General features: G+C 49.6%; 1 pseudogene; it reads right to left on the bottom strand.

Moving 5' to 3' along the window:
• Nucleotides 1-2,400: 2,400 nt before the first annotated feature.
• Nucleotides 2,401-2,682, bottom strand: LOC137750073 (protein transport protein Sec61 subunit gamma pseudogene; annotated as a pseudogene).
• Nucleotides 2,683-23,971: the final 21,289 nt, after the last annotated feature.

Raw genomic sequence — 23,971 nt, 5'->3', positions numbered from 1 at the left:
CAGGGATGATGTGGTTGCCAGGCAAGGGCAGCTGCTGGTCCCCTGGGCACCCGGAGGAGCAGGGGAAGGTCTGGGGTAAGAAGGACGAGACCATGGCCAGGAACAAGCCACAGGGTGAGGTTTGCTGCAAAACAAAAGAATCAGCAAGACTGAGCAGGAAAGGGAGGAGCCCAGGCGTGTCCCTGGCCTAGAGGCCACCCGCAACCCAGTCTCTGCTTCCTCCCACTCTGTTTCTCACACTGGATGGATCTGGGCTGGGCAGGGCTGAGGGGCTGCAGGAGAAGCAGAGAGATACAGAGGCGGGGGCAAAACCTCCTCCACTGTCAGGTCGTGTTAGCCATTCCCCAGTGTGGCGCAGCGCTTCACCCACGTGACCTCCTTCATCCTCCGAACCCTCTCAGGCTAGAACTAACGCTGTGCCCACTGTACCGCGGACGAAACTGGGTCACAGAGTGGTCGCCTAACTGGCCAAGATCACACAGCCTAGAAGTAGTGGGACCTTGAGTGAAACCCAGGGCTACGTGGCTGCAGAATCTGAACTTTGAACACAGAAACTGTCCGAAAAAGAGGCCGAAGCCTCACCACTGGAACCTGCTGGGCCGACCCCGCAATGTGCGGGCGCGGCGCTCCCTCTAGTGGCCGGTCTGCAACAGTGCAGGACAGAAGACGGGCTAACGGGGCGCTGGCCTTGCTCGGTCCGCTCTCTCGGTCTCTGTCTCACACACATGCACTCACGCGCGCGCACACGCATATTTACTATCTGGTTCTCTAGGGGAAGACCACAACATCTCCATCTTCTCATCTACAACCCAGGACATGCGGCCCCTACCCAACTGCCCCTTTCCCTGGTCAGGCTCCACTTGCAATGCAAGCCCCAAGGAACTTTCTGGTTGCTCCCCTGTGTCTCTTTCTTTCTGTCAGAGCCTGGGTCTCCTTGACCACACCCGTGGTTCTCAAACTCTGCTGCACATTATAATCTACTGGGGAACTTTCAAAAGTCCTGATGCGCAGGCCACACCACCATCATTAGAGGGGAGGACAGAGGAGATATCAGGCAGTCTGCAGCACGCCTCTTGGTTCTCTGGCCTTTTCTGTCACCTTAACCCTCTCTGCTCCCTTCAACCTCTGAGGCTCACACCCCAAGCCTTGTAATTACCGCCCCCCCACCCCGCTCTGAGATCTGTTTTGATCGTCTCCCTGTTTCCCCCTTCCATCCTCTTCATCTGGTACCCAGAAACAACAGCTCTTTGATCTCACCGAGGCCACCAGCCCACTGTCCCCATCACTTTCTCACTGCCCATCAGTCTCCTTCTGCCACGACTGTCCACTGTGCCCTGTTTGGGCTCCGCACACCATCACCATGGCCGCTCCCTGGAAACCACCCCCCACTGCTGGGCCCAACTTTCCTGTTGGAGTACCTGCCTGGCAAAATGCCAGCTATCACCTGCTCTCTGCCTGCACTGCACAAGCTAGCACTGGTCTGAGGGTCCCACACCTGGCTGGGAGTGTCCCTTCATGGTCTCAAAGGGGCACTCACTGCTGCCCTACAACCCAAGTATGCCTGTCAGTTGCTTTTCCCCACTCTCTCTGAGCAGTGATTCTCAAACTTTAATTTGCTTGTGCATCTCCTAGGGATCTTGGTGAGGCCTGAGATTCTGCACATCTAACCAGCCCCCAGGGGGTGCTGTTGCTGCTGGTCTATGCACCCCACTCTGAATGGCAAGGTCTTCCCACCTTCTCCTCTCTCCTCAAACCGTGGCTGCCACTTCATTGAGAAAACAGATGGACCAGATGCAGTTTTATTGGCTCCCACCATCAAATCACAAACCCACCTAGCTCCTCACTCCTCACTTCTTCTAAAGCCTTCAGTGGGGGGTGGCCCTTCTCCTTCTGAGGCCAACCCCTCCCTTGGGCCCTGGATTCTTCAGGACATCCCCCCTCCTTTCCCCCTCCTCCTTTCTCCAGGATCGTCCCCCCAGCTTGCGGACTCTGGTGTCTCCTCCACCACACATCTCCATGCATTTCTTTTGTTGTTGTTAATAAATGTATTTATTTTATTTATTTATGTTTGGCTGCGTTGGGTCTTCGTTGCTGTGTGCGGGCTTTCTCTAGTTGCGGTGAGCAGGGACCACTCTGTGTTGCAATGCGTGGGCTTCTCATTGCGGTGGCTTCTCTTGTTGCGGAGCACGGGCTCTAGGCGTGCGGGCTCAGTAGTTGTGGCGCATGGGCTTAGTTGCTCCGTGGCATGTGGGATCTTCCCAGCCCAGGGGTCGAACCCGTGTCCCCTGCATTGGCAGGCAGATTCTTTTTTTTTTTTTTTTGAAATTATTTTAATTTACAAATAGAAAGCATCTTGGAAGAAAAAAAATGAAAGAAAAACACAAAACATATAGGGAAATATTCACTCCATGAGCGTCTCAAATCCTCACTTGTTCACCAATCCCCAAGATGAAAAACACTTTTCTAAAAAGGTACTCAGCCACCAACAATGATGTTATTAATAGGAATATGGATCAATGTCACAAAAAAGCCAATGAATCCCATTATAGCAAATCCTATTGCTGTTGCCATGGCAATATTCTGGAATTCTTTTCTATCAGGTTTGGTGCATCTTTTAACCAGCCGAATAGAGTCCTTCACAAACTGCCGACTTGGCTCAACGAACTGCATTACCTGATCCATGATGTCCGCCGTCCGCTCGCAAGCCAAAGACTGGCAGGCGGATTCTTAACCACTGCGCCACCAGGGAAGTCCTCCATCTATTTCTATCAAGAAACACGGGCATTTCCTGCTCCCATTTCCCACTTCTTAAGGACAACCGTTTCCACTCTTTTAGTTGATTATTAGTAATTTTCACCCCTGTGTTTCCTACATAGCATGTTTTAGGTTACGCTTTTCCAGTTTTAGACTTTTCCTCTCAACTTCCCATGTTGGAAGATAAGGGTGTAGCTCCCTGATGTCCACTGCCTCCACTTCCTGTCTTCCACCATCCCGGTACAGTTGCATCATAATATTGATAAGATTGGTAGTGTTGGGGACTTCCCTGGCAGTCCAGTGGTTAGGGCTCCACGCTTCCACTGCAGGGGGCAAGGGTTCAATCCCTGGTCGGGGAACTAAGATCCCGCATGCCTCGTGGCCAAAAGAAAAAACAGCAACAAAAGATTGGTGGTGTTTACATATTGTGGAAACATTATTTACCACTTTCTGTGGAATACTATGATTTCTTTCCCTTTTCTTCCTTTTTTATGATAGACTTTCTATTTTAGTTTTAGGTTTATCGAACAGCAGAGCAGAAAGTACAGAGAGTTCCCATGTATACCCCCTCCCCATTTTTCCCTATTATCAGCATCTTGCATTAGTGTGGTAAGCTTGTTACAATTGATGAACCAATACTGATACACTAATATTAACTAAAGTCCATAGTTTACATGAGGAGGGCTCACTCTGTGTTGTACATTCTATGGGTTTTGACAGATGCCTAGGGTCATGGACCCACCGTTACAGGATCATACAGAATAGTTTCACTGCCCTAAAAATCCTTTGTGCTCCCCCTACTCATCCCTCCTTCCCTCCCCACCAGCCCCTGGCAACCACTCATCTTTTTACTGTCTCTAGTATTGGCTTTTTCAGAATGTCCTGTAGTTGGAGGCATACAGCATATAGCCTTTTCAGATTGGCTCCTTTCACCTAGCCATATGCATTTAAGATTGCTCTATGTCTTTTTGTGGCTTGATAGCTCATTTTATCACAGAATAATATTCCATTGTATGGGTATATCACAGTTTGTTTATCCATTCGCCTATTGAAGGACATTTTAGATGCTTCCAAGTTTTTGGCAATTATGAAAAAAGCTGCTATAAACATTCATGTGCAGGGTTTTGTGCAGACATAAGTTTTTAACTCATTTGGGTGAATACCAAGGAATGCTATTGTTGGATCATATGTTAAGAGTATGTTTAGGGGCTTCCCTGGTGGCGCAGTGGTTGAGAATCTGCCTGCCAATGCGGGGGGCACGGGTTTGGGCCCTGGTCTGGGAGGATCCTGCGTGCTGCGGAGCGGCTGGGCCCGTGAGCCACAATTGCTGAGCCTGCGCGTCTGGAGCCTGTGCTCCGCAACGGGAGGGGCCGCGGTGGTGGGAGGCCCGCGCACCGCGATGGAGAGTGGCCCCCGCTTGCCGCAGCTGGAGAGGGCCCTCGCACGGAAGCGAAGACCCAGCACAGCCATAAATAAGTAAATAAAAATAAATAAATAATTTTAAAAAAAGAGTATGTTTAGCTTTGTAAGAAACTGCCAGACCATCTTCCAAAGTGGCTGTAACATTTTGCATTCCCACAGCGATGAATGAGAGTTCCTCTTGCTCCACATCCTCACCAGCATTTGGTGTTGTCAGTGTTTTAGATGTGGGTCATTCTAGTAAGTGTGTACTGGTATCTCACTGTTGTTTTAATTTGCTATTTCCTGATGACATATGACGTTGAGCATCTTTTATATGCTTATATTCCATCTGCATATCATCTTTGGTGAAGTGGCTGTTCAGATCTTTTGCCCATTCTTTAATTGGGTTGTTCATTTTCTTATTGTTGAGTTTCACCAGTTCTTTGTATACTTTGGATAACAGTCTTTTATCAGTTAAACATTTCTATATCAGATCAGATGTCTTTTGCAAATGTTTTTCTCCCATTCTATGGCTTATCTTCTCATTCTCTTAACAGTGTGTTAGAGCAGAAGTTTAAAATTTTTAATTTCCCTTTTCTGCACAAAAGTTGTTCTTCTTGGGTTTAATAACTTTTTTGAGGGGGGAGTAGGGCCTGTTTTTCTGTGTTTATGTCTAATTCAACCCACACTCTCTCTTTGTTGTGTAAATCTTTCAAAAGTTTAAGTATATTGGGCATCCTATCAGTTTCATCTCCTTGAAGAAAACTTTTCTAGAACCTTCTGACTTTTCCAATGTGAACTGCCTGCCCTCCAGGCCTGCTCCTCAGAGAAGCTGCCCTGGGATCTCCCTTCACCAACATCTGGGAGATGCCCTTCAACTCTCTCTTGTGTTGGCTCCCTTGTTTCCTGCATCCCAGGTTTACTCTTTCTTGGTTTACTTCCTTGTTTTAGGAACACATCCTCCAGTAGCTTTCTTAAGAAAGGGTGCGTGGGAGGTAAATTTTTGAGCCTTAGTAAATCTAAAAAGATCTTTTTTGTACTTTATTAATGGTTTGGCTAAGTATCAAATTCTAGACCGAAAATAATTCTTTTATACTTTTGAAAATAGCTTCCTTGTCTTCTGGTTTCCAGGATTGCTGTTGAGAAATCTGATGCCATTATGATTCTTGATCCTTATTAGAATATGGTAGAATGTTCTTCTTGTCTCTGCGTTCTGAAATTTAATAGTGACTGGCTGTGGTGTGGGTCGAACTTTATCCTTTTTTTGGACACTCAGTGGGCCCTCTTTTTTTTTAATATATAAATTTGTTTATTTATTTATTTATTTTTGGCTGCGTTGGGTCTTTGTTGCTGTGCGCAGGCTTTCTCTAGTTGCAGCGAGCAACTGAAAGGCTTTTACTGCTTACTGAGTAACATCCAAACTTCTTGCCGGAATTGGAGGCCTTCCTCAACCTGGCCCCAACCTACCTCTCCAGCCTAAACTCCCCTTAACCCTTTATACTGCAGCCACGCGGGACAAATCATGCTCCTGCCTCTATGCGGTGGTTCATGCTGCTCCTTCTTCTTGATGCCTTTCCTCCATACTGTCCTTCTGAAACCCTACTTCTTTTTCAGAGATGCAGATGCTACTTCCCCCATCATTCCCTCCTCACTTCTCTAGAGTGATCTCACATCCATATATCACATATATTACATCCATCTATCCTGTATTAAATTGATTTCTGTATGTGCATCTTTTCTCTTTTTTTAATTAATTAATTAATTTTATTTACTTATTTTTTGGCTGCGTTGGGTCTTTGTCACTGCGCATGGGTTTTCTCTAGTTGCCACGGGGCTCCTCTTCATTGCAGTGCGCGGGCTTCTCATTGCGGTGGCTTCTCTTGTTGCGGAGCACGGGCTCTAGGCGCATGGGCTTCAGTAGTTGTGGCTCACGGGCTCTAGAGCGCAGACTCAGCAGTTGTGACACATGGGTTTTTTTGCTCCGCAGCATGTGGGATCTTCCCAGACCAGGGCTCGAACCCGTGTCCCCTGCGTTGGCAGGCGGATTCTTAACCACTGCACCACCAGGGAAGTCCTCAGTGAGCCCTTTTGATCTGGAAACTCAGGTCCTTCCATTCTGAGAAATATTTGAAATATTTCTTCGACTTATTTCCTCTTCTCTGCTTTCTCTCTTCTCTTTCTGGATCTCCTGTGTTAAGGTGTCAGGTTCTTGCACTGCTCCTCTTTCTTACTCTTTCTTTCCTATTGTCCATGTTGTGGCAGCCATGCAGGTGCCCCACTGGGTTCTCCCTTCAAGAAAGAACTTGTTACTCAGCTGTGAAGAGTGCAGTTGGTTGACAGCCTCCAACTACAGTGCCTTTGAGACCTACCACAGCCTTTGACTCAAGACCAAGGTCTTCTTGGGCAGCCCAGCCAATGACTGAGCACAGCAGGGACACCAGGACCTTGCCCTTTCTGCCCAATGTGGGGCTCCTCCAATGGACAGTCTTTGCTCTGCAGCCCCCACTGGGTTGGTCAAGACTTTGATCTACACCAAAGTCAGGCTCTCTCTTCCCAGATTTATTTCCTTTCCGCCTTCATTTCACGGGTGTCAGATCTACGTCACGGTCTAAAGACTCCTCCTGCCCAATCCTGATTCCTCCTCCTTTATTTTTCACAAGCATTAGCCCCCCAGGACTTCTTACACTGCTAACTCAGCTCACCATCTGTTTACTGGAGGATCCAAACAGATACGTATCATTACCTTTCTGCTTTACTTTTTGGAAAATTTCCTCAACTTTATCTTTTAACCCCGGGGGTCAGGAAACTTTTCCTATAAAGGGCTCAATGGTAAATATTTGAGGCTTTATGGGCCTTAGGGTCTCTGTAACAACTACTCGACTCCACCAATGTGAAAGCAGCCATAGGCAGTACATAAACAAACGGTGTAGCTGTTTTCCAATAAAACTTTATTTAAAAAACAGGTGACAGGAGACTTTCCTGGTGGTCCAGTGGTTAAGAATCTGCCTTCCAATGCAGGGGACACGGGTTCGATCCTTGGTCGGGGAACTAAGATCCCACATGCTGCAGGGCAACTAAGCCCACGGGCTGCAACTACTGAGCCTGAATACTCTGGAGCCCGTGCACCACAACTAGAGAGAAGCGCACAGGCTGCAATGAAGCAAAGAGCCCACATGCTGCAACAAAACATCCTGTGGGCTGCAACGAAGACCCGACACAGCCAAAAATAAATAAATAAATATTAAAAAAAAAAAAAAAGCAGGTGACAGGCTGGATTTGGCCCGAAGGCTGTAGTTTGCTGACCCCTAACTCTATTAAATAAGTTTTCCATTTCTGCTATGATATTCTTTTTTTTTTAATTGAAGTATAGTTGATTTATAATGTTGTGTTAATTTCTGCTGTATAGCAAAGTGATTCAGCATATATATATATGTATATATATACACACACACACACACACACACACACACACACATTCTTTTTCATTTTCTTTTCCATTATGGTTTATCACAGGATATTGAACATAGTTCCCTACGTTATATAGTAGGACCTGTTTTTTATCCATTCTATGTATACTAGTTTGCATCTGCTAACTCCAAACTCCCACTGCTATGATATTCTTAATTTTTAAGAACTTTTTTGTTTTGTTTTGTTCATCCTCAGAGGTTTTTTCCCTTTCAAAATAGCATCTAGTTTTTGTTTCATAGTTGCAATATATTTTCCTAAATCTCTGAATATAGTAATTATAGTTTTGCTTTTAAGTTTTCTTTTCCCTGCATATTCTGTTTCCTCTAAATTCTGTTTTTCTGTTTGTTTTTGTTCTGCCTCTCATATTAGAGGTTTTTCGCAAATGTTGATGGTCCCTGGTTATCTGCTCGTATTTAAGAGAGTTAAAGAGCTGATAGAATAGTAGTTGCCTCTGTGTGTGTTGGGTATTGACTGGGGCATGATGAAAGCCTGAATGTTACCTCACATGGTAATATCTTGATTAAGGTGTGGGTTACACAGGTGTATACATTTGTCAAAACTCATTTGGCCACTTAAGACCTTTGCATTTCACAGTAATTATGCCTTGATTAAAGAATAGAAAAATACAACTTATGCAAGCAAGCTGCTGAGTAGCTCTATGCTATGGGTAGGGGGCTTGGCTGACTCAGGGGGTCAATATAGAGAATTTGCATTGGGTTGTTTCATTGGGAAATCCCTGATGCCAACCTTTTTAGGTATCCTTTTCTTGGAGAGTCTGACACTAGTGGTCCAGTGGTTAAGAATCTGCCTTCCAATGCAGGGGACACGGGTTCGATCCTTGGTCAGGGAACTAAGATCCCACATGCTGCAGGGCAACTAAGCCCACACGGGCTCAGTAGTAGGCAGAAGTAATCTGAAAAGAAAAAAAAATCTGGAGGAAACAGAAACTATGCACGGAGAGAAGAAAACTAAAACAGGAAACAAGAGAAGAGCAAGAAAAAAATACCCATTGTTAATATATTCAGAGATTGAAGGGAATAAATCTGCAGTGTCCTGCCTGGAGAGTTTAGGCTGGACTTCGCTATTCTGGGAGCTGAGATGGGGAAGGAGGCCCCAGGTGATGGGGGCGGGGGCAGAGCTCCCCACATTCAGGATGCAATATTCAAATAATCCCACCAGTAGGGTATAGAACTCTCCCCTCGTCCTCACGGTGCCCTGTCCTCTAGTTCAGAGACTCTGTGTTTTATCCTCTCTGGAGAATAAGCCTTCGGTCTTTGTCAGGGTGGGGGAGAGGCAGCTGCCCAGTGGTGCTGAGCAGAGAAAGAAAGCTGAGAATTAAAGCCCTTCTTAGACCAATCCTCCTGTTTTTGGCCCCGGCTTTACGCTCACTTCCAGGGTATACTTAGTCCATTAACACCAGGGCCTTTCGGGGTTTTGTGGGGGAACTGTGGTGCCCCTTGGCTTTCTCACCCCCAATTTAGGGTTCACTTGAGGTGCAATTTCATCAGACTGCTACATCATTTACCATGTTCTTCTGCTTTCCAGATTCCGAAACTGTGTTGCTATTGTCTCCTTTTTCAATGTATTAGTTCTTGCTGATTCATGCTGTGGCAGGCAGAATAATGGACCACCTAATCCCACAAAATGTCTGTGTCCTAATCTCCAGAATCTGGGAGTATGTTACATTACGTGGCAGAAAGGGACTTTGCAGGTGAGATTAAGGTTAAGGACCTTGAGATGGGGAGATGATCTTGGATTGTTCAGGTGAGCCCAAGCTAATCGCATGCAGCATTAAAAGCAGAGAACCTTTCCCAGCCGTGGTCCAAGAAAGACGTGATGAGAGAAGCAGGGCCAGAGAGACGCTACCTTGCCAGAGGGAGGGGGCCAACTGGAAAACGGCACCTTGGAAAAGACAAGGGAATGGATTCTCCCCTAGAGCTTCCAGAAAGTTCTTCCAGAAAGAGCTTCCAAGAGCAGCCCTGTCAACACCTTGATTTTAGCCCAGGGAGACCTGTGTTGGGCTTTTGACATATAGTCAGTAAGATGATAAATTTGGTTTTAAACAACTAAGTTTGTGGTAGTTTGTTATGGCAGCAACAAAAGAGCAATAAATACACCTTAAAAACCCACTCACATGTGGAGAAAAGGGAACCCTCCTACACTGTTGGTGGGAATGTACACTGGTGCAGCCACTATGGAGAACAGTATGGAGGTTCCTTAAAAAACTAAAAGAGTTAACATATGACACTGCAATTTCACTCCTGGGCATATATCCAGAGAAAACTCTAATTCGAAAAGATACATGCACCCTAATGTTTACTGTAGCACTATTTACAATAGCCAAGACATGGAAGCTACCTAAATGTCCACTGACAGATGAATGAATAAAGAAGATGTGGTATGCACCCCTATGTTCATAGCAGCACTATTCACGATAGCCAAAACATGGAAACAACCTAAATGTCCATCAACAGATGAATGGATAAAGATGTGGTACATATATACAGTGGAATACTACTCAGCCATAAAAAAGAAAAAAATAATGCCATTTGCAGCAACATGGATGCAACTACAGATTATCATCCTAAGTGAAGTAAGTCAGAAAGAGAAAGACAAATACCATATGATATCACTTATATGTGGAATCTAAAGTATGGCACAAATGAACCTATCTACAAAACTATTACATTTAGAGTGGATAAACAACAAGGTCCTACTGTATAGCACAGGGAACTATATCCAATCTCCTGGGATAAACCATAATGGAAAAGAATATTTAAAAAAGAATGTATGTATGTGTAAAACTGAGTCACCTTGCTGTACAGCAGGGATTGGCACAGCATTGTAAACCAACTATACCTCAATAAAAAAAATAATAAAAAAGATGTGATATATATATATATATATAATACAATGTATATATACAATTTTATATTTATATACACACACACACACACACACACACACACAATGGAATATTACTCAGCCATAAAAAGGACGAAATAATGCCATTTGCAGCAACATGGATGGACCTAGAGATTATCACACTAAGTGAAGTAAGCCAGACAAAGATAAATATCAGATGATATCACTTATATGTGGAATCTAAAATATGATACAAATGAACTTATTTGAAAAACAGAAACAGACACAGACATAGAAAACAAACTTATGGTTACCAAAGGGGAAAGTGGGGGAGGGATAAATTAGGAGTTTGGGATTAACCAATACAAACTACTATATATAAAAGAGACAAACAACAAAGTCCTGGGACTTCCCTGCAGGTCCAGTGGTTAAGATTCCGTGCTTCCACTGCAGGGGGCGCGGGTTAGATCCCTGGTCAGGGAACGGTGTGGCCAAAAAACACCACTAAAAAACAAAACCAAAAAACCAGCAACAACAAGGTCCTGCTGTATAGCACAGGGAACTATCAATATATTCAATATCTTGTAATAAACCATAAAGGAAAAGAAAAAAAAAACCCACTCACTTCTTTTTCATGGAGTTTCAGGACACAGAGAAATTAGATGTGTGTATTCGATCCACCGTCTTTAACCAGAAGTTTCTGCTCACACCTACTCCTGTCTCCACCCCTCCATGAAATGTTCTTATCCGGGGCACTTTCAACTTCTGTGCTGCTGAATCTATTCTCCTTTTCCTTGGCCATTTGGCATCTCTGAAGCCAGTTGTCCACCTCTCTCTCCTCCTTGAGACACTCGTCTCTTGGTTTCCATGACTACCCATGCTCCTGGTTTCCCTCCTACTTTACTTCTCTTCCGCCCTTGTTAGCGTCTCCTCCACGTGACCCCAAAATTGTGGAGTTCCTCAGGGCTCCATCCTGGGGCCTCTCCTCTCCTCTCTCTCCTTGTGACCTCATGGTTTTCTTTTTTTTTTTAATTAATTAATTAAAATTTGGCTGCGTTGGGTCTTCGCTGCTGCGTGCGGGCTTTCTCTAGTTGCGGGGAGCAGGGGCTACTCTTCGTTGCGGTGCACAGGCTTCTCATTGCAGTGGCTTCTCTTGTTGCGGAGCATGGGCTCTAGGCGCATGGGCTTCAGTAGTTGTGGCTCGCGGGCTCTAGAGCGCAGGCTGAGTAGTTGTGGTGCAAGAGCTTAGTTGCTCCGCGGCATGTGGGATCTTCCCGGACCAGGGCTCGAACCCGTGTTCCCTGCATTGGCAGGCAGATTCTTAACCACTGCGCCACCAGGGAAGTCCCAACCTCATGGCTTTCAATGCCATCTTCACACTGAAGTCTCTGATATCCTCTTGCCCGCCCAAAAACTCCAGCTTTGAGCTCCGGACTCTTAGTATCAAGAGTATCACTTGACATCTTCACTTGGGCATCTCATGTGCTTCTATGTTGAAAACATCCATGGCCGAATTCTTGAGTTTCCCATCACGTCTCTTCCCTCCCTTGAACCTTCCCATCATCCCCACACTTATCCAACCCAGAAACCTCAGATTCATCCTTGCTTCCCTTCTTCCTTTAACCCATCAGCAAATTCTGTCTCCCAAATATATCTAGAAGGCACCTATTTCCCCCGTCTCCATGGGCCACCATGGTCCAGGCCAACACCATGGCCCCCTCCATCATCACCATGACCTCCACCCTGGTTTCCTGTGTCTACTCTGGGCTGGCTGCCATGGATTCTCTCCGGAGCAGCCCAAGTGATCACTTAAGATGTCAATCAAATTATATGGCTTCCCCCACTTAAAAGCCTCCAAATCTTTCCCAATCTTATCCAGAATAAAATCCATCCTCCTCACCATGGCCCACAAGGCCTACGTGATCTAGCCATTCCTGTCTGTCCCCATTGCCCGTGTCACTCTCCCCGTCACCCGTGTCACTCTCCCCGTCGCCCTTGTCACTCTCCCCGTCACCCTTGTCACTCTCCCCATCGCCCGTATCACTCTTCCCATCACTCACCCTCCTCTAGCCACAATGACCTGACATTTTCTCACAGTCTCCAAACTCTAACCTGCCTCTGGGCCTTTGTACTCTCTGTTCTCCATGCCTGAAATGCTCCTCCTCCAACTCTGCTCAGCTCCTTCTGATTCTTGAGGTCTTAGATGAATTGTCCCTACCTCCCCTCCCCCTTATGTCAAGTGGGTGTCTCCCCCAACCATCCCTCTGGTCATTTCCTTAACAGTGGGTTTTGAACACGGAAGATGGTATTTGTTTGTTTGTTTACTTGTATTTTGTTTGACTGCCCCTTTGATAAAAGCCCACTGAGAGCAGGACTGGTGTTTTCACTGCCCAGTTTCTAGTACAAGTCCACTGAGGGTGCTCAGTGAAATCTGCAGAGTGAATGAATGCATTCCGCACGAACATGCTGGGTACCTCTTATGTGCCAGGCGCTTTCATGTATACCAAATATAACATTTTCACAACAGGACTACGTTTCCCCGTTTCTCTTGCAATTAGCTGCTTTGGCCATGTAGTGTGGGCAGAAGTGAAGTAGGCCACTTGCAGCTTTGGCTCGGAAAACCCTTCCATGTGATCTCCACCCTCTTTCTTCTTCATTTGCCAGTGGAAGCAGAGGATCCGGCGATGGATTCTGAGGCCCTGGGTGATGACAGTATCACAAGGTGGGAGGAGCCTGGGTCCCCGAAAGACTGAGTAGAGCAGAGTGTCCCCCACACCCCAGTCCCCTCTGGACTTTGCGTGAGCAGCACAGGAGGCTCTGCCATGTGAAGCGCGTGCGGTTCCAGGGCTTGTTCATTAAGGCCGCGAGCCTCACCTTAATCACACATCAAGCATCAAGTGGAGGTGGCTGATGGGTGATGCTTTTGTTGACAAATTTTCACCACATGCAGATGAGTTCTCAGTGTGGCCGTTTCTTGCATCAGCCCACCGAGGGCACTGCGTTCACACCTCAATGACAGCACATTGCGCTGCATGCAATTGTTCCAGTGTATCCTTGCTGGGCTCCTCCAGGGAAGTGCGTGGTTTGTTTTCATCTCTGTGGCCTCAGCATCTAGTCCCCAGGAGGCCTCGGGGAGCATTTGCTGAATCCACACATGAGTGAACTGGTTGCCTGCATCCCTCCTTGCTTCTCTGTCCCTAAAAGCGCCCCAGCAATGCTTTAATTTTACAGAGGCCCAAAGAGAAGAACTGACTTCCCCAGAGTCACAGAGAAGCAGGATGCCTCAGAATTAGCACGCCCTGGGGCTACTAAACATGACAGCTATTGGGAGTGAAAGGTGGCGCCTTCCAGGGGCTGGAGAAAGTCTGAGAGTAGTGTGGGAGGGGGACAGGCTCCTCTAAACCCCCAAGGTGACCCTACCAGACCTCACTGCCCACTGCCCCTCCTCCAGTAGGAAAGAAACACTCCAGAGCCTCCCCCACTCCCTCCCCGCCTGCACTGCCTGGCTCCTGCAGCCTGGGTGTCCACATCACTCAGTATTTTTAGCTTTACCACCTGGCACCTGTGGTCACTGTCTCTGCCCAGCCTGGCGGTGTCCCCTTGCCAGATCTTAAAGGGCCAGCGCCCACCAGCTCAGTGATTCTGATGTCCCATCTCCCCACATCACATTCATTCATTCATTCATTCATTCATTCGTCCATTCGTCCAATCATTCAACAAGCATTTTGAGCTCTTACTATGAAAATAGTGATGCTTTCAGGAATCCATTGTTTTGGATTTCGAGAAACACTTCCACACTTGTGACCTCATTGAGTTGCCTAACTTGGCCCCGTTTTGCTTCAAGCCCTCCCCACTGCTCACCCCATCACCTATAGATCAAGTCCTTGGCTCAGCAGTCAAGGCCCTTGGTGATCTGGCCCCCGCAGACCCTGTCAGCCCCATCTCCACCATGCCCACACAATTTTTTTCATATCACCAAGTCTTTGCTCTTGCCGTACCCCCTGCCTGGGATGTCCTTTCCTTAACTTCACACACCACCTGGCAGAGGACCTGTCCTTTAAGACAGACCCGCAGGGGCTCCTAGGGTTCCTGCGGGCAGAGGTGGTCAGTCCCTCCCCCTCACTCCCTGCGCGCAGTGCACTCACGCCCATCAAGGCGCCCATCGCGCTGCCAAACTGATTGGTTTGCTTTCGAGTCTCTCCTAGTAGGCTGGACCCCATGAGGGCTGGGGCCCTGGCGTACTATGAGCTCTCAGTCGCTGCTGAATGATGAACTGACAACCATGCAAGGAGCAGCCCACCGTTTCCCAGATGAGGAGACAGAGACCCGCGGAAGGGAAATGACTGACCCAGGTCCAACAGTGAGATTCAGGGAGGAAACTGTCCCAGGCTGCAGGAGCCCATACTCCCGCCCTCCTGCTAGGGGCCCAGAGGGCACACCTGGGCTGGCCCTGAGCCTGCCCTTCTCGCCACCCAGGGCAGTGCTGACTCAGGCAGTGATGGAGGCGTGGGCAGGCTGGGCTGGAGAGAGGTGACCCCTGTCTCCCCTACAGATGATCCATCTATTCCTGGAGCTTGCAGTCACAGCTTGTGAAATGCACTTGGCTGGAGCCTGGGTTTTCCTGAAGGTGGGGGTAGGGAGAGCTGGCAAAAGAGACAATGATCTCTAGGGCATGAACCCCCCGACCCGGTCCCAGTGCACACCCCCTTCCCCACATAAGTACATAGAACTCACACCCAGTGCCACAGACATGTACACATACTCACAATCCCACATACTCACACCCAGATACCCAATCACATACACACACAAACCTTCATTCCCCTCCCTTCCCTTTCTTTTATACACAAACTCACATACACGCATGCATATGCACACACAGACATTTCCACTTATTAACTCAACGAAAACCTATCACTATTAGGTGTCCGTGCAGTGTAGGGAGGAAAGGTGGCTTTCAGCTTGGGATGGGGCAGGGGCTTCTTGGAGGGCTTCCTGGAGGAGGAGGTATTGCAGCTGGGCCTAGAAGGAGGGGAGCCAGGAGAAGGGAAGTCTGGGCAGGGTTTCTCTGGGGGTGAATACAGGAGAGCAGAGCAAGATGAGGTGGGTGGGGCTGGCCTGATCTCACAGGCCTTGAATGCCCAGCTGAGTATTGACTTCATCGTGTGGGAGCTGGGAGCCATGGAGGGCTCTGAGCAGGGAGGACATGACCACAATGGGAAAGGACAGGAGGGTCACTGTGGGGGCAGGATGGGAGAGACAGGGAGGAGGCTGTGGGGATACCCAGGTGAGAGATCTGAGAGTCTGACACAGGGAGGTGGCGGTGGCTGGTAAGCAGTGGACAGACGAGGAACTCGGAAGCAGGACTTCCAGGCCCCCAGGGGCCCCATTCGAGCCCTGTGCCCTCACCCTGCCCACCCGCTGCCCACCTCGGGCACTGACCTCTGCAGTGGGACTTCTTCCAGCAGCTCCTCCTCCTCCTCCCTGTGGAAACAGACGAAGCAGAAGGCTGGCACATCCTCTGTTCCACAGCCCAGGGGCCAGGCCGGAGGCAGCTCCAGGACGGGGCAGGGGTGGCTGGTGGCGGCCTCGGCAGCATCGTCCTTTGCCTGGGCAGGGGTCCCCGAGCCAGCGTGCTCCAGGGTCAGTAGCCTGTTGGCTTCAGGACCCCGCGCCTGTACCTGCCCACCTGCCACCTGTGCCTTTTCACTCAGGTTACCCGTCGCCTCGGTGGGTGGGAGAGCCTGGGGCTCTGTCTGGTGGGATCTGCTGTCCTGACCCACAGACCTTCCAGCCACGGGGTTGGGCCCCTGGAAGCAGCTTCCAGCCGCCTGGACTCAGAGGCAGCTGGCTGGTGCACAAAGGTCCAGCAGGGCCCCTTGCTGCCCCTGGTGGCGCCCGAGGCCCCTCAGCTGCCCGCTCTGCTGCAGCCTGTCAGAGGCAGGACCAGGAGGACAGGTTCGCAGATGTCCTGTCCATCTGTTCATCTGTCTGTCCAGCCGTCTGCTCCTCCCCGTCCAGCCAGCACGGCAATGGCGGTGGTTTCCCTAAGAAAGTTTGCTCTCCCCAGCTGGGGTGGGTGGCACGGCACGGGTGGCCTCCGGGAAGGACAGTCGGGACCTGAAGCTGGAAGGTGGGCAAGGACCAGGTGAGGCTGGCACAGTGCCCTCGCTATCCCCGAGAAAAGTTCTGGACCCTGGAGTCCTGGCTCCAGCGCTGGCTCCGACTGGAGCTCTCTTTGCTCCCGGCTCTTCCGACTCCAGTGGCTGCTCGGGCAGACCGGCTTGGCTGTGGGTATTAATAGCTCCACATTCACGCTGAGAAGCCGGGAGGTTAACTCCTTCCCTGCCAGAGCTGGGAGGCCGGTAGGCGGGTGGCCACAGGGAGCAGAGGGAAGGCAGCGCCTGAGTTCCGCCCCCGCCTGAGCCTGGCCTGCCTCCCACGGGACCCTCAGATGCCACCTCTTGCCCAAGAATGACTGTGCAGCGCTCGGCATCTGGATCTTGGTCAGAGTGCTCGGGGCCACCTGAACCCACCCCGCGCTTCTCCAGGGAGCCGGGTGAGACTGGGGTCTCAGGGCATCGTCCCTGTCACGAGCAGGGCACTGAGTTGCAGGGAGCATACCCAGGACTCCTTCACTTACGCATCCACTCCTGGATCCCCTCTGCATTCCCTTAACAAACAATTACCGTCACCAAGTCTGGGTCCAGTTCTGTCACTGGCTTCCTGTGGGACCACCCCCAACAATGAACTACACGCAGCCCCTGTGGGACCCAGAAATGGACCACATGCATGGTGTATTCTATTGAAGAGTGTGGGGAGAGGGTGGGAGTGGGGGAATCCGAGTAGAATTTGTTTGCTTGAAAAATGTTGGGGAATTCCCTGGCAGTCCAGTGGTTAGGACTCCACGCGTTCACTGCTGAGGCCTGGGTTCAATCCCTGGTCGGGGAACTAAGAACCCGCAAGCCGAGAGGTGCAGCCCAAAAAAACTGAAAAATGTTTACTGAGCACCAGCTACGTGCCAGGCACTGCGCTGGACACTGGACTCACAGCAATGGAGAGGGCAGACACTTCCTGAGTTGGTGGGCTTGCCTGTCACAGCTGGAGGCCGTTGGGGCTGAAGCTTGTATACCTGGTGACAGTGTGTGAATTAGGAAAGGCGCTCCCTCCGGGCAGGTGCAGCCCCTCCCACACACACACCCCCGCCCCTCTCCCCAGCACCAGCTTGTAGTGTGCATGGCAGGCTGTGTTCCAGCCCCACTCACCTCCTCTGCAACTTACAACATGCACAGCCATTCATAGTGGCTTTGGAAGCACCAGTAAACAAAGGAAAAATAAATTCATCTTGTGAAAAGTGTTATGAAAAAATAAAACATGGAGCTGTGAGGGAGGCTGATGGGGAGGTGGTTTGACAGGGTGTTCAGGGAAGACCTCACAAGGAGGGGACATTGGAGCTGTGACCGGCAGGAGGAGGAGCCAGCTGGAATATCTGCAGGATATCTGGAGGCAGAACAGGTCCAAGAAGAGGAATCAGCAGGTGCAAAGGCTCAGAGGCAAGAACTAGCTGGCACGTTTAAGGAGAGAGTGAGCAGCAGAGGAGAAGGTCTTTAAGCTGAGTTTTAGAGTGAGTAGATGTTTCCCAGGGGCTCTAGAGGCGGGGCATCACCAGCAGAGAGCAGTGTACCTGCAAAGGCTCAGAGGCATGGAAAGATGCAGGGTGCCCTGCAGGGCAGGAAGAAGATGCAGGTAACACGGTCAGAGGTGTAGGAGGTATTCATTCCAGCGCTGCCCCTCCTGGGGCTCTGAGGAGGAAGAATGGGTGGGAGGAGGATGGAAGTGGGAACCTGGGTCAGCTGAGGGGCTGAGGAAGTACGTGGGAGGTGGAGCGGCTTGGAAGGAAACATCAATTCAGTGAACTGAATTCCACCGGCTGGAAGGACAGATCTGGGCCTCCTTGGCCAAGAAAATGTGGGGGTGGGGACACAGCCTGCCACACACAGTTGTTTAGGCTGCACACAATGCACAGGGCAGCCCGGTGGGTGGTGAGTCGGGGGCTGACATGCAGCCCTACCTCTGCTCTGCAGTCTTGCACCTTTAAAACTCTGACCGCATGCAGGGGTTGGGGAGCACCTTTTTCTAATTGGTCCACTCAAAAGAGTTCCTTTTTCTTATTGGTCAGCCTGAAGAGTGCCTTTTTAAAAATTAGTCCACTTAGAGGGAGGGTCGCTTTTGAATTGATCTGTTCAGAGGGCATGCTTTCATCTAATTGGTTCACCCAGAGGGGTGCCATTTTCCAATGGTCAATCCAAAGCGGGGGACTTTTTTCTGATTTGCCTAAAGGTGCCCCATAGGCTGGACTGGGGGGGCATGACTAGGGGCCCCAGGTTCTAGTATGGGCTCTGCTTACAGACCTGTTGTGCGCTTTGGGCCAGTCACCGTCCCTCTCTGGAACCATAGATCTGTAGACTTAGCCAGAGGAATGAGCCCAGAAAGGGGCAGACTCCCTGGAGGTCACACAGTGACACACGGCAGGGCCAGGCATTCCTGATTCTCATCTCAGTGCTCTGTCTTCCTAGGCTGCTTGCCTTGGAGACTTGATGTTTCTTTGAGGAGAGGACAGGCAATGAGAGGGGATAGGACTAGTAGAGATTCATGGAGGAGGGGGAGGGGAGGGGAGGGGAGGGGAGGGCAGGCCAGGTTAGGACTCCCTGGGGTGGGAGTCATAAGGGGTCAGGTGCCCTAGGCCTCCAGGCGCCCCTTCCCCCTCCCCTGGGCCCCCTGGTTTTGTCATTTGTGGATGTTAATTATTCATGATGCTGGTGCTTTGCCTGGTTTTAATGCACTCTGATGGTGTTCTCTAGCTAATGGGGAAAATCAATAGGTTTTAATTCTCAGTGGCTGTGAAGCTCTGTCTACTGTTTGGGTGGCTGGGTCTGCTCTTGGGCTGGGGATGGGGGTGGAGGATCAGACCCAGTTCGCAGGAGCCTGAGACTCTGCCTTTTTTTCTCTCGGCCCCACCCACCCGCTTCTGACCCCCGCCTGGGGAGGGAAGATTAGAGTCACCAGGCGGCTCCAAACTTCTCCAAGCATCTCGGGAGAGTCTGAGCACTACACCTCGGCCATTTGACCCCCCTCCACGAGGGGTGGCCCCCGCACCAGACTTACGGGCCAGAAACACGTCAGCAGGGGCAGCCCCACCGGCTTTGGGGGGCTGGAGTCAGGCCTGCAGCCCTTGGCACTCAGGGTCAGCCCCAGCCATCCTCCTGGGCTCAGGCTCGGCTCACAGACCTGTCTCAGGCGTGGGGGGAATCTCACATTCCTGAAGAGACTTAAATGTAGGCTTCTGATATGATTTCTACGTGCAGTTATACATTCAGGCATGACAATTTCTCTGATGGGATTGAGAACCGAGAACATTTATGGGACATTAAGAGCTTGTCCCATCTCAGACCACATCCTCCCCTGACCCCTCTATGGGGTATCCCTGAGTCACTGTCCTTTATGAATCCTGTCATTACCTTGTGAACGGAACAACTATCTTGCACTGTATTTGCATGTATGTTAATTAGGCAAGTATAAATAGTTAAGATACACCGTGGCGTTCATAATGCCTTTTTTGGCACTTCTTAATGTTTCCAGAACACAGTAAGCCTCTAAAAAAGGAAGAGGCCTGAGATGTGTCGACCTTGGAGAGGCCCACCCACCTCCTTACCTGAGAGCCTAGGCCTTTCCTGGTGGACCCTGGACCCACGCCTTTGCTGGCTGGAAGCACTCAGGCCATCCGCAGGGGCTGTATCTGCCGGGTTCCTAGCCTAGCACCCTGGCCTTCGTGAACCGGGAACCGGGACGTGAACACTGACAGCCAGGCCTCACCTGTCCTGTCCACCCAGGCCCCAGCGAACACTCCTCCATGCCCCTTATTTTCCATTTTGGACTCAGGTGTGCGGAAGGCAGGGTTAATCTTTCCCTTCAGTTCATGGCACATTGTCACTCTTGGTCCACACAGGACCCTTTCTTGTTTTGATTCATTTCTCATTCCCTCTCACCCCCGTGGATGGTGGGCAGGCAAAATCTACTGAGGTTCACTCCAAATACCTACCTCGGGGGATGGTGGAGAGAATTATGTGAACCAGGGCATGTGAAATGCCAGGTACACAGTAACTGGGCGGGCTCTCTCGCCCAGGGGCCTCTGAAGCTTGGACAAAGCACCTTCCCCTTTGGCACACCTGAGCATGGCTGGTGCTTTTCAAAGTCCTTCATCGGAGACCTGAATGATAGAACCTAAATTGCTCATAATCCGAGGGGGAAGCAAATACAGACACAAATAGCTCCCATTTCAAATTCAAATTCAGTAGTCACTGGGTGCACACTCTAGGCCAGGCCTCCAATGCTGGGCAGTGCACGTGGGGGCCCAGACAGGTCCAGAGAGGAAACACTCCCACCAGTGGGGGGTGGTTCCCTGCCCAGTAGGGGATGGGTGAGAGATGGCCCTTCACTCTCTATTAATTAGGGTGCACCTAAGCTGCTGTAACAAAGAGGCCTTCAATTACAGTGGCTCAAACAAATCTTCTGACAAATTAAGAGCATATGCCAGGGACTTCCCTGGTGGTCCAGTGGCTAAGACTCCACGCTCCCAATGCAGGGGGCCCGGGTTCGATCCCTGGTCAGGGAACTAGATCCCACTTGCCACAACTAAGAGTTCGCATGCCGCAACTAAGACCCAGCGCAGCCAGATAAATAAATAAATAAATATTTTAAAAAATAATAAGGAAATGCAGAATCTGGGAACCCGCCTCAGACCTGCTGAATAAGAACCTGTATTTTAACAAAATCCCAGGTGATTCACGTGCTCCTTGAAGTTTGAGAAACCCTGACTTGGAAAGAGAATGGAAAAAAAAAAAAAAAGAAGAAAAGAAAGAGAATGGCAAACAGAAGGAACAGCTGAAAGAGTTGAATTCATTGCCTTTAGGAAGAGACCTGGAGTACAAGAGAGGTGGGGTAGGGGACTGCTAATTTTTGATATAAGCTCTGTAGGTTGGTTTTTTGTTTTTTGTTTTTTAATTTTTGGCTGCATTGGGTCTTCGTTGCTGCATGCAGGCTTTCTCCAGTTGTGGCGAGCGGTGGCTACTCTTCATTGCAGTGCGTGGGCTTCTCATTGCAGTGGCTTCTCTTGTTGCGGACCACAGGGTCTAGGCACGCAGGCTTCAGTAGTTGTGGCACACGGGCTCAGTAGTTGTGGCTTGCGGGCTCTAGAGCACAGGCTCAGTAGTTGTGGTGCACGGGCTTAGCTGCTCCGTGGCATGTGGGATCTTCCCGGACCAGGGCTCAAACCTGTGTCCCCTGCTTTGGCAGGTGGATTCTTAACCACTGTGCCACCAGGGAAGTCTCTAAGCCCTGTAGTTTTATTTGAGTTTTAAACCATGAGGAAGATTTATGTTGCTGAAAAAAAGTAAATCATGTGCATGATTTAAAATCCCCAAAGGGGGGCTTCCCTGGTGGTGCAGTGGTTAAGAGTCCACCTGCTGATGCAGGGGACACGGGTTCGAGCCTTGGTCCGGGAGGATCCCGCATGCCGCGGAGCAGCTGGGCCCGTGCGCCACAGCTGCTGAGCCTGCGCTCTAGAGCCCGCAAGCCACAACTACTGTGCCCATGTGCCACAACTACTGAAGCCCACGCGCTAGAGCCTGTGCTCCACAACAAGAGAAGCCATCGCAATGAGAAGCCCGCGCACCGGAACGAAGAGTAGTCCCGCTCACCGCAACTAGAGAAAGCCCACACACAGCAGTGAAGACCCAACGCAGCCATAAATAAATAAATAAATTTAAAAACAAAATAAAATAAAATCCCCAAAATACCAAATGGAATGCAAAGACTTTCTCCCACTAGAGACCTTCACCTGTCAACAGTTTCTAGAGTATCCATTCAGAACCTTTCTCTGCACATCAAACCTATCTGTGTCTGATTATCCTGTTTATGTTTTTGTTTTACAGATAAGAGCCCATGCAATGCACTGTTCTGCATCTTGCTATTTTCACTCAACAATAACTTGGAGGTCACGCCAGATAAGCGCATATAGATCTGCTTAATTCGTTTATAGGTTGCTTTTATAGGCTATTACAGGATGCCTAGTATTGTAATTTATTTAACTGCTCCCCTACTGATGGGAAATTAGGTTGTTTCTAGCCTTCTTCTGTTACAGACAATGTTGGAATATAAGCATTTTGTAACTGCAATACAGTGTGGAGTTAAGGGCACATGCCCTGAACATAGAATGCCTGGGATTGGAGACCCAGGGCTGCTGCTAAGTCCGGTTATTTCATCTTTATATGCCTCCGTTTCTGTAGCTGTGAAATGGGGATAAAAATAGTACTTACTGGGAATCCCCTGGAGGACCAGTGGTTAGGACTCCGAGCTTTCACTGCCGAGGACCCGGGTTGTATCCCTGGTCGGGGAACAAAGATCCCACAAGCTGTACAGCGTATCCAAAAAATAAAAAATAAAACTACTACTTACTTCTGAAGGTGGTTGGGAGGAATCTGGTCCACAGATATTTATTGAGCACTTACTGTGTGCCAGGCACTGTTCTAGACACAAAGGATTCAGTAATGAACAAAACAGATAAAAAACCCCTGCCTTTGTGGAGCTTATATTCTAGTGGTGGAAGACTGATTCTAAACAAGATCAATTAAGAAAATATATGATGATAAGCTCTAGGGAAGTGGAGCAAGGAAAAGGGATGGAGAGGGAGGTTTGCAATTTTAGATAAGGTGGTTGCAGATGGCCTCACTGGTAAAGTGACACTTGAGTGATACAGCTGAAGGAGGTGAGTGGTGAGTTATGTTAATACTTGGGAGAAAACCATTCCAGACAAAGGATCATGGATGGGGAGCTCACTGCCTTCCAAGACGGCTACTAGCAATAGGAAGGGCCCCTGTGCCTTCCACCCACTAGCCTTACGTCTACCCTTGGGGACCCATACGAAGGAAGTAGAATCCCTCCTCTCCCTACCGCAACCCTTCCGTCAGATGCCAGCTAGAGAGCGGCTGCCTCGTGGCCCTGTGTTGTGATGGAGCTGCCCAAAGAACTACGGCGGCACTGGCCACAGCTGAAGAAGCCTGGTGGCCTCAGAGACGCGACTGGATTTCCAGTCCAGCAGGGTCAGTCCCTGGCACTGGGGGACTCTGCCTTCAGGTCTGCGTCCCCCTTCCGGAGTGCTATGTGGTGGGGAGGAGGAACCAGAGAGTGGGATGCAGGGAATGCTGTCTTTGGGTCAATATACCTGGGTGGGCTCAGCTTTGCAAAGAGAAGTTTCGTGGGCTGGGTGACCTGTGTGCAGATCTCAGCAAGGCGGGTCTTGGACCTGGGAGACCAGCCCCCTTGGACCTTGATGATCTCTCCTTCTGAACCCAAGTAAGGTCAGTTCCAGAGGTTCTCTGTAGACATCTTTGGGAAGGCAATCTGATTGGAAGAGGAGGAGGAGCTT

Source organism: Eschrichtius robustus, chromosome 16 (assembly GCF_028021215.1).
Source record: "Eschrichtius robustus isolate mEscRob2 chromosome 16, mEscRob2.pri, whole genome shotgun sequence".
NCBI lineage: Eukaryota > Metazoa > Chordata > Mammalia > Artiodactyla > Eschrichtiidae > Eschrichtius > Eschrichtius robustus.
The sequence above is the reverse complement of the archived record's forward strand: the minus strand, read 5'-3'. Positions and strand labels throughout refer to the sequence as shown.